At 27.8% G+C, this 14,780-nt stretch overlaps 1 long non-coding RNA gene across 1 annotated transcript in view; it reads left to right on the top strand.

The window, feature by feature from the left end:
* The window catches only part of LOC136074961 (uncharacterized), a 5,495-nt gene extending 1,328 nt beyond the window's left edge, over positions 1-4,167 (top strand). Inside the window, exon 4 of the long non-coding RNA XR_010635602.1 lies at positions 4,064-4,167. This is a non-coding gene — a long non-coding RNA (uncharacterized LOC136074961). The remainder of the gene's footprint in view (positions 1-4,063) is intronic.
* Positions 4,168-14,780: the final 10,613 nt, after the last annotated feature.

Genomic DNA, 14,780 nt, shown 5'->3' with positions numbered 1-14,780 from the left:
TACTTTTTTTTTAGGAACTGTTGTGTCGCTTTGCATGTGTGTTTAGGGTCGTTGTCATGGTGAAAAAAAAATTTGCGATCAATTCTTAAACGGATTGACATAAATTTTATTAAAGCCAATTAACATACAACTTTCCTGTCATTATACATTCAACATTCACCAGTCGTCCCACACTATTTGAACCAAAACATCCCCGAGCCATAGGCGAACCACCTCCATGCTAGACTGTTTTTGTAAGATTTCTATCTAAGAGTGCATCACAAGGTCTGCGCCAAACTCTTTGTCGTTTTTAAGCCAAGTATTTGACATTTATTCTTATCAGTCCATAACACTAAGTTCCACAATGCCTCACACTTGTTAATATGCAGTTTTGCAAATGCTAAAAGTTTTTCTTTGCTTATACGACTAATGAGGGGTTTACTTTTCTGGAGAAGGTTTATTTAAACCACCTAAATTATTAAACCACTTAAATTAAGTCTTCTCTGTACAGTTCGATAGGAAACATTTAATTTAAGATTTTCAACAATCTGCCTTATTTTATTGTTGAATTTTTTTTAGGTTATTGTTGAATTTTTTTTTTTATCAGTGCAATTAGGATATTTGTTATTGTTGAAGTCTTAATGGGGCGACCAAGTCTTTTCTGATTTTAAGCAGAACCAGTTGTTTCATACTTTATACACATCTTCCTAACACCACTTACTGATATTTGATATTTTTCATCACATTGCTTGTAGGTTAAGCCCTTTTTTCGATCAAAAGTGACACAAGATCTGATGTCCAATGAATAATTTTGATGATAAACCATTATTATTATTTTAACTTTTTTTAAAAATAAATTCCAAAAAGTATATATAAATAATATAGTTTAAAATGGTTATTGTTAATAACTTTAACAAAATATTTTTGATGTTAATACTTTTAAGTAAATAGTTATTGACAAAGCATTATATTTCATAATAAAAATGTAGATGTTTCTTACTTTTGTCACATTTATTTTAGACAGAAAAACTGTAAGTTAGCAAAGTTCATTTAATAGAGTTACTTTTGCATTGAGTTAAAAAGAGTTATAAATGTTTTTTTTTTCTCTCTGGAATCAAATTTAAAAAAAAACTTAAAACTTTTGCAGTTATATAGATTCTGATGTAAATAATATTTTATATATTTATATATATATATAAATATATATATATACAAAATTATATAATTTTGTATATATATATATATATACAAAATTATATAATTTTGTAAATATATATATACAAAATTATATAATTTTGTATATATATATATATATATACAAAATTATATATTTTTGTATATATATATATATATATATATATACAAAATTATATAATTTTGTGTATATATATATATAATTTTGTATATTAGTAGTAGAAAATCACTTAATATACATACAAAATATATACAATATATACAAATTTATATATACAAAATTATATAATTTTTATATAATTTTGTACTAATATAATTGCTCTGTTCTTTTAAGAACATTGAGCACTCTATTGTGTAGAATACTTTTTAAAGTTGTTTAAATATATATAATTTTGTATATATATATATATATATACAAAATTATATAATTTTGTATATATATATATATATATATATATATATATATATATATATATATATATATATATATATATATATATATATATATATATATATATATATATATATATATATATATATATATATATATATATATATATCAAAATTATTTTTGTATATAATATATATATATATATATATATAATTATATATATATATATATATATATATATATATATATATATATATATAATATATATATATATATATATATATATATATAGTAAATTCCCAGTTATTCGAACCTCCAAGGGGTATAAGAATTTATTTCGAATAACCTGAAACTCTAATAACTGAATATGCTCTTTAAAATGACCTACTTTAAGTTTCTTTCAAATTTTAATAAAAGTAGAAAGTAAAAAAGAAAAAGACCCTTGGAATTTGGTGCTACTTCAGTTTTATACTTGTAAAATAATAAATATTTTACAATTCATTGAAAATATAGTCCATTTTTTATTTATTTTATGTTCCTTAAATGTGTTTTTTTATCTTTAAGGGGAGCAAAAATTGTTTCGAATAACTGAAATTTTAAACAACTGCAGGTTCGAATAACTGCATTTCTGCATAACAGCAACAGCATGAGTTTGTTAAAGAAAATTCAAAGGAAATAAAAATTGCTTTGAATAAGCAGACAATTTTAATAAGTGCCATTTTGTATAACCGGGAGTTTACTGTATAATAAATAAATAAATATGTATATATATAAATTTTAACTAAAATGAGTGACTGGACATTGTTAACTATTTTATAACCGAAAGTGGTCCTAATTCAGCGGCTTTTCGAACTTTAGTTTTGACTGAATCCATTAGGTTGAAAAAGTAGTCTGGATCAAACTCTTTCAACTTTAATCAAATTCTATTCTTAAGGTAGTCAAGATTTTTCGCAGTAAATCCATTTCCATAAACTTTTGCTTTTAAATGTGCCCAAAAATTTTCAATTGGCCTTAACTGCGGTACATTTGGGGGGTTATCTTTAGCGTCGAAGTTAATACCTAAAGTGTTGTAAGTTTCTAATGTGTGTTTTGCATAATGACATCTCGCTCCGTCAGGCCAAAATAAAATTTTCGTGTTTTGATGCTTGGAATTTATAAATGGAAGAAGTCTTTTTGTAATACATTCTTTAGAATAAGTTTTTGCATCCAGTGCACAGTTTTTTACAGCAAAATAAGGCGATGAATAACCAAAACGACTGATTGCAATCCAAACGAGAACTTCTTCGTCAAACTTTTTTTTGAAGTTGAATTTAATGTAAGGATCAGTTTGAGAACTATCCTTTGTATAGTAGCCAGAGTTTTGTGAACAATTTGCACCATTTACACAGAAATAAGATTCATCGTCCATGATGATTTCAAACTCATTTGATGGCTTGAAAAAAGTTTTTGAAAGTTTTAATAAGTTTTTCTTTTGTTTAATTTCTTGCTTTTCTGTTGTTTTTGGTGCATTTTTTCTTTTGGTATACTTTAGTCCATGCATACTTAATAATCTATTTACGTATGAAACGCTTATCTTATATTTTAGTGCCAATTTTCTTTGCGAAATCCCGATTCTCTCTTCTGCTCTTGCAATCATGGACTCTCTCTTTTCTGGTGTAATTTTAAAAGGTTTTCTGCCACAACCGATTTTTCTATTCATTGGCAAATTATTTTCAGACCTTTTAATTATGTCATAAATTGTAGATTTAGCGATTCCCATATTCTTAAAATGATTCACTGTAAATTTCTTTCCACTGTTTATGTTTTGTTTATAAAAATTTCCAATCACATTTTTAACATCGTTCTCTTTTAGATGCTCCATGTTTATTTGAATTAATTATTTAAACTCAATTTTGCCACAAAATGAAACTGTTGTTGTTGACCGATTAAATTTAAAAATTTCGAATATGTGTACATTTGAAATGTCCGGATTTTTTGTGAACAGACGTTATAATAATAATGATCCATTTATTTAACCACAAAATATCAAAATTTACAATAATATTTATAAACTCACATAAATAAGGTTAGGTGTCACTCATATAGTTAAAAACTAGTCAATGGAGTGATACCTGAACCTATAATTATAAATTATATATATAAATAAGTTATATATATATATATGTTTGTATATATATATATATATATATATATATATATATATATATATATATATATATATATATATATATATATGTATATATATATATATATATATATATATATATATATGTATATATATATATATATGTATATATATATATATATGTATATATATATATATATATATATATATATATATATATATATATATATATATATATATATATATATATACATATATGTATATATATATATATTTACTTTTTAAATTTAATAATAATTATACTAATTTAATAACATTTTTTTTTACATTTGCTTTCAGACTACTAATGGTACAAGTTTTGTTTTTTGATTTAGATTCTGTATCTCAATGATATCCTGGCCTATCGATACGATATCCTGTTAATTGTATTTTTATATATTGCATAAATATATATGCAAACACTCACACACATAAATTTTAAAGAAAATATATCAATAAATTGTATATGTTAAGCTTTTTTATATTTATCATTGTATATTGCTGTTTGTATTAAAAACTGATTTTGGAAATATTGCGAGGGCAGAGTTCAACTTACAATTTAGTTTTATTTGCCAATTCAATATATATTATAGCCACGTTTAATTACGTTTAATAATATTTTGCGATATTTTATACAGCGCATTTAAGCGTTGATTCAACGTTATATTTCATCCTTTACTCGACGTCTTTGAGTCACGTTAAATCGACGTTTTACTAACAACGTTACAAATCCTTGCAAAATAGACTACTTTAACAGCGTTTATGCAACGCTTTTTAGGTAACGTTTTTTCAACGCTAAGTTGCGACGTTTATTCAACGCTTTTTATGTATCGCTTTTTCAACGTTTAGTTGCGACGCTTTTGTAACGTCATTTAGTAACGTTTTTTCAACGTTACGCAATAACGTTTAATCAACGTCTATTAAACAGCGTTACATATCTTTGCAAAATCGATTACTTTGTCAACGTTTCCGCAACATCTTTTGCGACCGGTTTTCATCATTGATTCAACGTTGTCATGTTTGCTGGGTTGTTAAATTTCAACATGTAACTAAATTTACATAAAGAGATTTTGTACTTTAAACTTTGAATGCAAATTTCTCAATTTAAACACAGTGTCGTATACGACACTTGTATTCCGGGCTGACGAATCGTCTTGCCATTTTAAAAAACTTATTTTTTGTATAAATACATTTAACCATACTAGTAATAATAATAAAAATAGTTATTAGAAAACAATAATAATAAAATAGTAACAATAAGAATATTAATAAGAAGAAAATTACACAACAGTAAAATAATTAGAGTATAGGAAAAACCAAAAGATAAAATTGCCGTGGATTGTTTTAATACGTATAATAAAAACAATGTTCTAAAACAAATGTAATATTTCATCAAAGCTTATTAGTTTCATGAAAAAATAACCGATTTTGAACATGCTTATTATAGGATTTATAAGGAAGAGTGGCCATTCTTATTATATTTTAAAGCATCAGAGAGAGGCAAACATTAATCTCGCAAAATTAAAATAATGAAGCTAATCATGAAGTATCTGATGTAAATTATTATTACTTATAACATTTATGATAAAATGTCCCGAATTAAACTTTTAAAATGTCTTGGAATTAATTTTATAAAATTTTGTGACTGCCATGAATCTGAAAAGGCGTCGTGGTTAGAAATCTTATTAGATTTCTAACCACGTGATAGCTCTCTGTATTTTCTAGATTATGATGAATAAAATAATTACTTTTTAAATTGATTTTGTATAAGCACTAACCAAATCAAAGAAGACTTCCTAATTATGATATTAGGAAGAATTCTTTGAAAGAAAACTTCCTAATTATAAAAGCAGAAAACTTGTTACACTTAAAACCTAACAAAAAGCTACTTCAACGTGATTTGCCAAAGCGGACTGGAAAAATGAAAACTCTTTCTGACTTATCAAATATTGCTATTTCTGCGCACTAAAGTGGTACCCAAAATAACTTAACATGCTTTGTTAAGACTTTAAAGGAAAAATACAGTAAAAAAGTTATAAAATTTTTATAAAGTTTTTTTTGTATAGTATCATAGTTATCATTATTTTGATTTTTGATTTTCATGTCGTTACAGATTGCGCACACTTTTTTTCAAATATATACAGCCTGCAATTCAGACCTATCTTTGCTTTATGACGGCATACAACTGTTGACCTGAATCTCTTAAAGTGTCGGCATGCAAAAATAAATGTAAAGATATGCATCGTTCATTATAAGTTCATTATTTATTGTGGCACTTTTTTTTTTTCAAATTTGACAAAAAAAAAGAACCCTTTCGTTTTTTTTTCATTAATTTATTATTTCTTCTTAAATTGGTTTAAGCATAGCAACATTATTATTCATTAATTTAAGAGTTGATAGAAATTACTTTAGGAATGTTTGTACCTCTCATGCTTTATTTTCACGAAATTTTAGCGCTATTATCATATTATTAAGTTTTAAAATCTAATATTAATTTTGTGTTTACGATTTTTAAATATTATCTAAGATATAAAAGTCTATTAAGTTTATTCTTGGTATAGTTATGTTATGTTTCAAAAATTTATAAAATATTTATATATAAATTTTGAAAATAAGAGTATATAAATTTCAATAAATATTATGCCTAAAACGTGACTCTTTTTTACGGACTTAACTTTGTATTGGTTGGATAATTTTTTTCTTAAAAGTTAACTTTTTGGTGGGAGGCAAATTTTTTGTATGATCAACGCTTACCATTCAAAATTATGCACGCAATTAGAGTAATTTAATGCTATAATTGATTTTGTTTTTAAATCAAAAAAACACGTAATACTTTCATAAATATAAAGGTTATAAAATGACATCAATTTTTGAATCAAATTATCTCTAAAAATAAAAATATTTTTGGTACTATTGTTTACAATTGTTAAGCTGTGGTTCTACTTTTTGCAATAAATAATTAAAAAGTTATTGTATTTTAAGTAATTAGTTGAACAATGGAAGAACATACACCTCAAACTATTTTGTCGGCATAAAATGTGCAGTAGCAATTTTTTTAGCCTAAACGTCTCTACTACCCATGATTTGTTAAAATCCAAAACCCCACTTGCATACCCCTTTAGAGTTTTTCACAATCTAGGTGAGGTACCTAATACGATAAATTAATCTTAAGAAAATCCTAAAACAGCACCTCTTTTCAAATTGAAAATATGAACTTGTCAATTACTAATTTGATCTAATTTAACTTTATATTTATAAAATATAAATGTAACTTAACAAAACTATAAATTTTTTATAAAAAATAATATCAGGGGGTCAAAAAAAAATTAAAATGACGTATTTTTAGCCAATTTTGCCTAAACTAGGCTATTCATAAGTTGTAAAATGTTATTAATGACTGTTATCTGACTTTTTTTTTTCTGATTTATCATGGTTAAAATAAAAGAAAACCTTAAGGTTGAAATTAATACTGTTATTTATTTTCAGGGTATAAAAATAATTAAAAATTGTGGATTTTATCCAATTTTTTTCAACGTTAGGCAGTAAAATTTTAATAATAACTGTTTTGAGTTATCTTATTTTGATTTTTCATGATTTAAGGAAAAGTACACCTCAGCAACCAAATTTAAAACTGTTATGTATTTTCAGGGGAATAAAATAATTAAAAATGGTGGATTTTCAGCCAATATTGCATAAATTTGGCCTTTTATAAGCTGTAAAATGTTATTAATAACTGTTATTTGTTTATCTTATTTTGATTTGTCATAAAATCTAAGCTATTTTTGTGTCATTTCTTTGACACAAAAATAGCTTAGATCCACATGGCCTTTTCGACGATAATTTGCAGCGATATCTAAAAACATTCCTCCGGTGCAAGGTTTTAAAAAATTATAATTTTGTATATTTACTCTAAGTATAGAATATTAGTACCATAAGAAAAAAAATATACCTGGTAGGTCATGATGGGTACTAATTTTCCACTTATGATCTTCTAACCCCATTCCAACGGATTCGAGCTACACTTCATCAACGTTTTCCACTGCCAAACCTGAAGGTATACTCTTAAACTGAGATAAGATGCCGCCCTTTTTGTTGGTAGTAGCTTCAATGGTACATTTTTTGAGCCAGATACAGCCATTTGCTTATGTATTGTAGCCATTTGCATATGTGTTGTATCTCATCTCTGAAAGAGTGACATCAGCTTTTCAGTTGTACAGTATGATAATCAACTTGATACCTGATTTCCCAACTTCCTCTTGCACACTATATGAGTTCATGAAGCAGTCGAACAGTTTTTGTGTCTCTTTTGATTTTTGTAGAAAGCTAGCGTTATAATTTCTGCAGTTGGTTCGAGCCAACTGCAAAAAAATTAACGTTATCAATATATTTTCGAGTTTTTTTTCTTGAAGGTTCTAGAACAGCAATACGCCGTTTGTTGTTAAAAAATTTTTAACAGCTTTTGTGTACTGACACTATAGTTTTACTGAATTTCGCTGAACATAACTCTCTGTGTAACGAGTTTTCATTTCAAACTTTGCTAAATTGTAACAACCCACAAAGTCCTGGTTCTGTCACTAGAATCAAATTCTCTTATGTTGATTCTTTACAAATAACACACTTCATAATTTGTTTTATATAAGCAAAAATAAAAACAAAAGAATATAGTGAATTGTGAAAATATTAAACAACAGTTTATTTAAAATCCTCATACAAAAGCAATTAAATTCAGCACGAAAGTGCCACAACAAGTTAAATCTATAAAAAAAAGTACAATTCATTGACTTCTTAAGAGAAAAAGAAAGCCAAAAAATTGCATTATTTGGGCAAAACTGGCCAAATATCCACAATTTTAAAATACATAACAGTTCTAAGTTTGATCGTTTAAGTTTGCTTTTCTATTATTTATTACAAATCAGAATAATAATAATAATAACAGTCATTAATAACATTTTGCAGTATGTAAAAAGCCTAATTTGGGCAAAATTGGCTAAAAATCCACAAGTTTTAATTATTTTTACCCCCTGAAAATAAATAACACCATTAAATTTCATCCTTGAAAGGTGCGATTTTCATTTGATTATGACAAATCAGAAAAATATAGACAAATAATAGTCATTAATAACATATTACAACCTCTAAATAGCACAGTTTAGGCAAAATTGGCTGAAAATACGCCATTTTAAACTTTTTGTTGACCCTCTCCCCCCTTCCCTGATTTTTTTTTTCTAAAAAAATTACACTTTTGTTAACTGACTTTTATATTTGGTATTTACCAAATATAAAAGTCAGTTAACAAAAGTGTAATTTTTTTAGAAAAAAAAAATCAGGGAAGGGGGGAGAGGGTCAACAAAAAGTTTAAAATGGCGTATTTTCAGCCAATTTTGCCTAAACTGTGCTATATACTTAAATGATACTAAATTAGTTACTGACAAGCGCATATTTTTGATTTGAATAGAGGTACTGTTTTAAGATTTCCAAAGAAAACCATATGTATTTGAAATTTATCATTTTAGGTACCTCACTTTGACATCAGAGTGTGAAAAACGCTCAAAGGGTATGCAACAGTTGAACAATCGGTAGTAGAGACTTTTAGGCTAAAAACTGCTTCTGCTCTACTTAGTTTCCATTTGACCAATTTTAAGGTCTCTATTTACTAGACTATAAGATTTATACACGATTATAATTATTTACTTGCGTTTCATTGGTTTATAAAATTGTTTTTGACACGTGAAACTTTTAGCTAATAAAAACGGATAAGAATCTTTTTTTAGCTACCGAATTACGGTAGGCTACCCACGGCGATATTTTTATGCCTAGATGCAATGTATAAGTTTGCATTAACTTGTATTATAAGTTGCATTATATTATAAGTTGCATACAAAATTGCAACTTATATTATAAGTTATAAATCATTAGAAATTTCTCTACCAGTATATATTCTGTTATGTGAAGGCAGAGCTGGTTAGTTAATCTTCTATATAAATTTATCTGGTTAGTTAATCTTCTATGTAACTTTATCTGGTTAGTTAATCTTCTATGTAACTTTAGTTACTTGAATTTAGTTACTGCTGGGGTTTTTTTTTCTCTTTTTTTTTGTTCAATTTTTGAAATTTGCTGGTTACTACAAAATTTTTTATAGATGAAAGTGAAATAGCAGAAGCAGATTTGCTTACACGTAAAGATGCTGCATCTTTGAGGTATGATTTATTAACTATATCTGGCTTTGATGCAGTTACTTAATAACAGATAAAACTAGTATTAAATAAATCTGACAGTATTAGGTGTCCTTGAGTCATACACAAAAAAGAATTCTCATAAAAAATTGAAAAATATACACTTATTTCAAATATTATTTGAAAGCTATCAAATCTTTTGTACATAATTTTTAGTTCATTGAAAAATTTAAGAGTTAAAATATTTCTTGGCCAAAGACATATGTCTTCATGACAGATAAAGACTTGACAGAGAGAAACATATTATGTGGTGCTTTTTCAGGCACTTCTCTATTATTAGGCTTCCCATAATTTTGAAGTTGTAAACCGGGACACGCAGGGGTTGCGGCAGTGGAGGAAGGGGGTTGTTTAGAAAGAGGTATCGGTGTGTCTGTGTGTGTTTGTGGTGTGTGTGTGTGTGTGACAGATAAGAGGGGGAGGAAAATAGTGTTTTTTTGGTGCTTCAAAAAATATGGCACCCTGTAATAAGGTTTCATGAAAGTCTTTATATAAAAAAGGAAGTGCTCCATTGCTCAGCTGCTGAAGGACAATCTAAAGCAAAGAAAAACATCAAAATATTTTTGTATTATTTGTTAAATCTAACAAAAGAAATATGAGAAAAAAACTATTCACTGTTTTTATACGAGTTATACTTTTCAGTAGAATGTACTTTTTCTAGCGAGTTAAAGTTTTTTTAAATTTTCTCATAAAAAGTAAGCATGTAATGCTAAAGTTCAACTTGCTATACAGCAATGCACGTAGCGCGAACTCCTTCAAAAGACCTCGGTCATCTGAACAAATATTTTTCATGATTAAAAAAATACGCTCTACAGGTGCAGATGTTCCCGGCAAACACTAAAGTTATTCAATAACTTTTACCAGATTAGGTACACCAATGTCTTTTTATTGAAAATGCTTGAATTATTGAATCCATTTGTCAACATAAGCGATTTGGATTTTCAATGAAATCCATTCTTCCTTTTTTGGTGCAAAAAACATTTTTGCACTTGGCATCTTATCAAAAAGACTGTCAATATTAATTTTTTGTTAATCATCTGAACCAGAATATTGTTTATAGTTTTAGTAGATTGTTCAATATCCTCTCACTTTAGTACGTGATCAAGTCGAATCCATGCAAATATCTCAGCCCCACCAAAACTATTTTCCCTCAGTTCAATATAAGAGACACATTGTTTATAAAAGGAATTTACATCTGTTATAAATGTATTAACACCCTGGATACTTATATTTCTAAGCAACTGTTTTGCTTCTTGTGGGACAAAATTACTATTCATTTTTTCCTCAAGATTAGATTTTAATTTTTTTAGTTTCAAATTAAGGTCTGTTATTTTTTATATATATTTGCATTTTATTGACTTTTTTCCAGAACTAATACAGTTTTGTTAAAACTATTTAGCTGACCATGCTCAAATCAAAAATGTAACTCATCTGTTTCACTTTCAAAAAATGCTTGCAAAGCACGTGGACAATTTTCATGAGAAACAAAGTATGACTTCAGGGCCTCAAACATATACAGAATTCTTTCAACTGCGGTTAACTGAGAAAGAAATCTACTACTTTTATGCTGAATTATTTTTCTATATTCCATATCTACAAAATCACAAAATTCCTTTAACTCAGTTTATCGAACTGTGTAGACATGAAAATACTTATATATTTTCACAACAAGAGCTTCAAGTTAAACTCCAGCTACACATACACTAATAAAGTCAACGGTTAGCGTTATTCGAGATGATTCCAAAATAAGACTTTGAATTCCTGATAAAATGCAGACCTAGAAAGTAATTGTTGGTATTTGTATTAATATCAAAATAATATGATTTTTGTTGTTTGCTTTTTTTCAAAATTTAAAATCATTAATTTTGTTTGGGACAAAATGAAACAAATTTTTCATTTTTTCCGAAAACGGCACAAAACGAAAACCGTTGGGACGCTGGGGCAAATGGCATAAAACCGGGACAATCCCGGTAAAAACGGGACGCATGGTAAATCTATCTATTACTCTGTTTATTTCACACTCTGAGGTAATAAGTATTGTTTATATGTGACTAATTATTTGGTTAAGGAATATTTTCTAGTTTAGATTCGAGACTTTTTTTTTTTTTAATTTGTACTCGTTTGTAACATTTCGATTATCTACAGGATCTTATAAATTTTGAGTTTTCTGAGAATAAAACACAATCTTGTATTTCAGAACTTTTGGTCATGAAATTACACTGCCAAACTTGAGATTACTAGTGGGGAGCAAGTTTCATCTCTAGAGTTATGACTAAGGTGACCATATTTGAAAAATACCAGACGCGTGCATGGCAAATTTGGCATGTATAAATACATACATAATAGCTTGGTTTAAATACCATTTCTTTAAAGGAGAGAACTTTTTCAAGAGACGCCAAAAATAAAATTAAAATAAAAGCGCCCAAGGGCAATTATTTTTAGCGTCTATATTCACCTATTTTTTGATAAGATTTTGCATAAATTTAATAAAATGATTAATTATATTTTTTATATTTTCAAGACAGTTTCGCCTTGCCCTTTTTTGTGTTGTACTAACAACTTTTGAATATATGCCAAATTTCAATTTTTTTGTCAAACAGGACAAAGCACAGGGGAGCACGTGTCCCCCTCGCTCTCGTCCAGCCTACGGACCCAGTTTAAATGAATTTTACTAAAAACTCGTTTGTTTATTTTAAATTAGTATGTGAAGAAACTAAATTATGGAAAAAATATTAAACAATATTTGCATTTTTAAGTCACAAATACTTTTCATAAGAATAAATTGTTTTCAGCAACATGTTATCTTTTTCAAATTTTTCTGCAAATTCTGAGCAGCTATATTTTCTTAAACTAAATTTAACAAACAAAAGAGCTGCCAAAGTTTTCATTGTAAGTTGGGATTTCCCTTCCGTCCAAATGTCATTGGCAATCAAAAACAATCGCTCTATGGAAGCGTTTGTACCTAGCAAACATAAAACGGCTTCCACCAACTTTAACAAATTGTTAAAAGGTACGTGATTATTTTTGTAATGAGAAAAAATTTCAACCCACCGCTTGTCACATTCAACAGAATGTGAGTTCCAAGAAGGAAACTTTTCCTTTGTGCAATATAAGTTAGTTCTCCAAATTTCGTCGAACAATTCATGGTCATTGAATGTGATTTCTATTGATTTTTTCAAAAAAGTTATAGTTTCAATAATTTCAATCCATTCAACTTTATAGATTAAAGTGACGCGTCTACTCATCTATATACTCTAGCCAGACACTGCAAAAAATGTCTACTTCTTTCAGAAATTGGTTTTTCAAATGATGACTACTTTCTTCGGTAACTTGCAAATGCTGTCTTACCATGAAAGGTAGAAATTTTTATTCTTTTCTAGATTTTATCTGGTCAAATATCTATCAAATCTTTTAATACTACGGCAACTTCAGCAGCAGAAATATCATCTTTCTCTATTTTTTTTACCGTGTTATAAAAAACATTGGCTAGACTGTGAACAAAAAACAATACTATTTCACCCATTTTGTTATCGAAAATGTCAAATAAAAGTTTCGGACAATTTACTAAGCTTAAAAAGTATGATCTTAGTGGCTGATTTAACTTAAGAACTTTTTCAATAGCTTGAAGTAGGGCCAACTAACGAACTTTTTAGAATCCTAGCAATTTTTAGCAAAAAAGTTCATAGCACTAATGAGTGCTATGAACTTTTTTGCAATAAATATGATAAACTCAGCAAGCAGTTTATTCCGTTAAAAAAATTCCATTCCACTCGTAATGCGCCGTGGATGAATAAGGAAGTACCAGCAATGATAAAGCAAAAAAAACAACTGGACAATTGCTTATCTCCGGCAAATTGGCGATCAGCAACACTGATTCGTGAATATAGAAAACTAAGAAGCCAAGTGCAGAAAGCATGTAAACGTCGTGCTCGAGTATTTGAAGCACAACTTGCATCAGATAAAAATAATTCTAAAAGGGTGTACATTTATGCTAAGGCGCAATAGAATGTTGATGTATCTATTAGTGCTATATCTGATGCAAAAGGTGATCTGATGCAAAACGTTAACAGAGGGAATACATATTGCAAATTGACTTAGCGAACACTTCAACTCAGTTTTTATTGATGATAGTAAAAATAGTCAGTTACCTATTTTTAAGAGAAGGCATTATCAAGAAGACTTAGGCAATATAATTATTAATGTTGAAGCGACGCTAAGTTATTTGAAAGGTTTGAACCTAAATAAACTTATTGGTGCTGATAACATTAGTCCAACGGTACTTAAAGAATCTTCAGCTCAAATGACTCACCCTCTTACTTTACTTTACAATACAGCAATGTCCGATGGCTCAACACCAAGTGCTTGGAAGCAGTCACACGTCACACCGTTGTGTAAAAAAGGAAGTCGTCTTGATGCCGCTAATTACAGGCCAGTGTCTATTACGTCAGTTCCATGTAAATTAATAGAAAAGATTATCAGAGAACAGATAACTAAATATCTTGAAAAAACAAGTTGCATCTCACGTAATTAACATGGATTTATGTCCAAAAAAGGATGCACGTCTAACTTATTGGCAAGTGTCGACTACATCATGACAGCGTTAAATAAAAGAAATTATGTCGATATTGCATTTTTGGACTTTGTGAAAGCGTTTGATAAAGTTTCTCACCGTAGACTACTCAATTTTAGACTACTTCATAAATTGAAACCATATGGGATTAATGGCAATGTTCTTAAATGGATTGAGTCATTTTTGATTAGTAGAAAACAGCGAACTATTTTAGGTGAACACTCTAGCGACTGGACCGATGTTCTAAGCGGA

The sequence above is a fragment of the Hydra vulgaris genome, chromosome 01 (assembly GCF_038396675.1).
Source record: "Hydra vulgaris chromosome 01, alternate assembly HydraT2T_AEP".
Taxonomy (NCBI): Eukaryota; Metazoa; Cnidaria; class Hydrozoa; order Anthoathecata; family Hydridae; genus Hydra; species Hydra vulgaris.
Note: the sequence above shows the minus strand (reverse complement) of the source record. Positions and strands in the feature narration are given on the sequence as shown.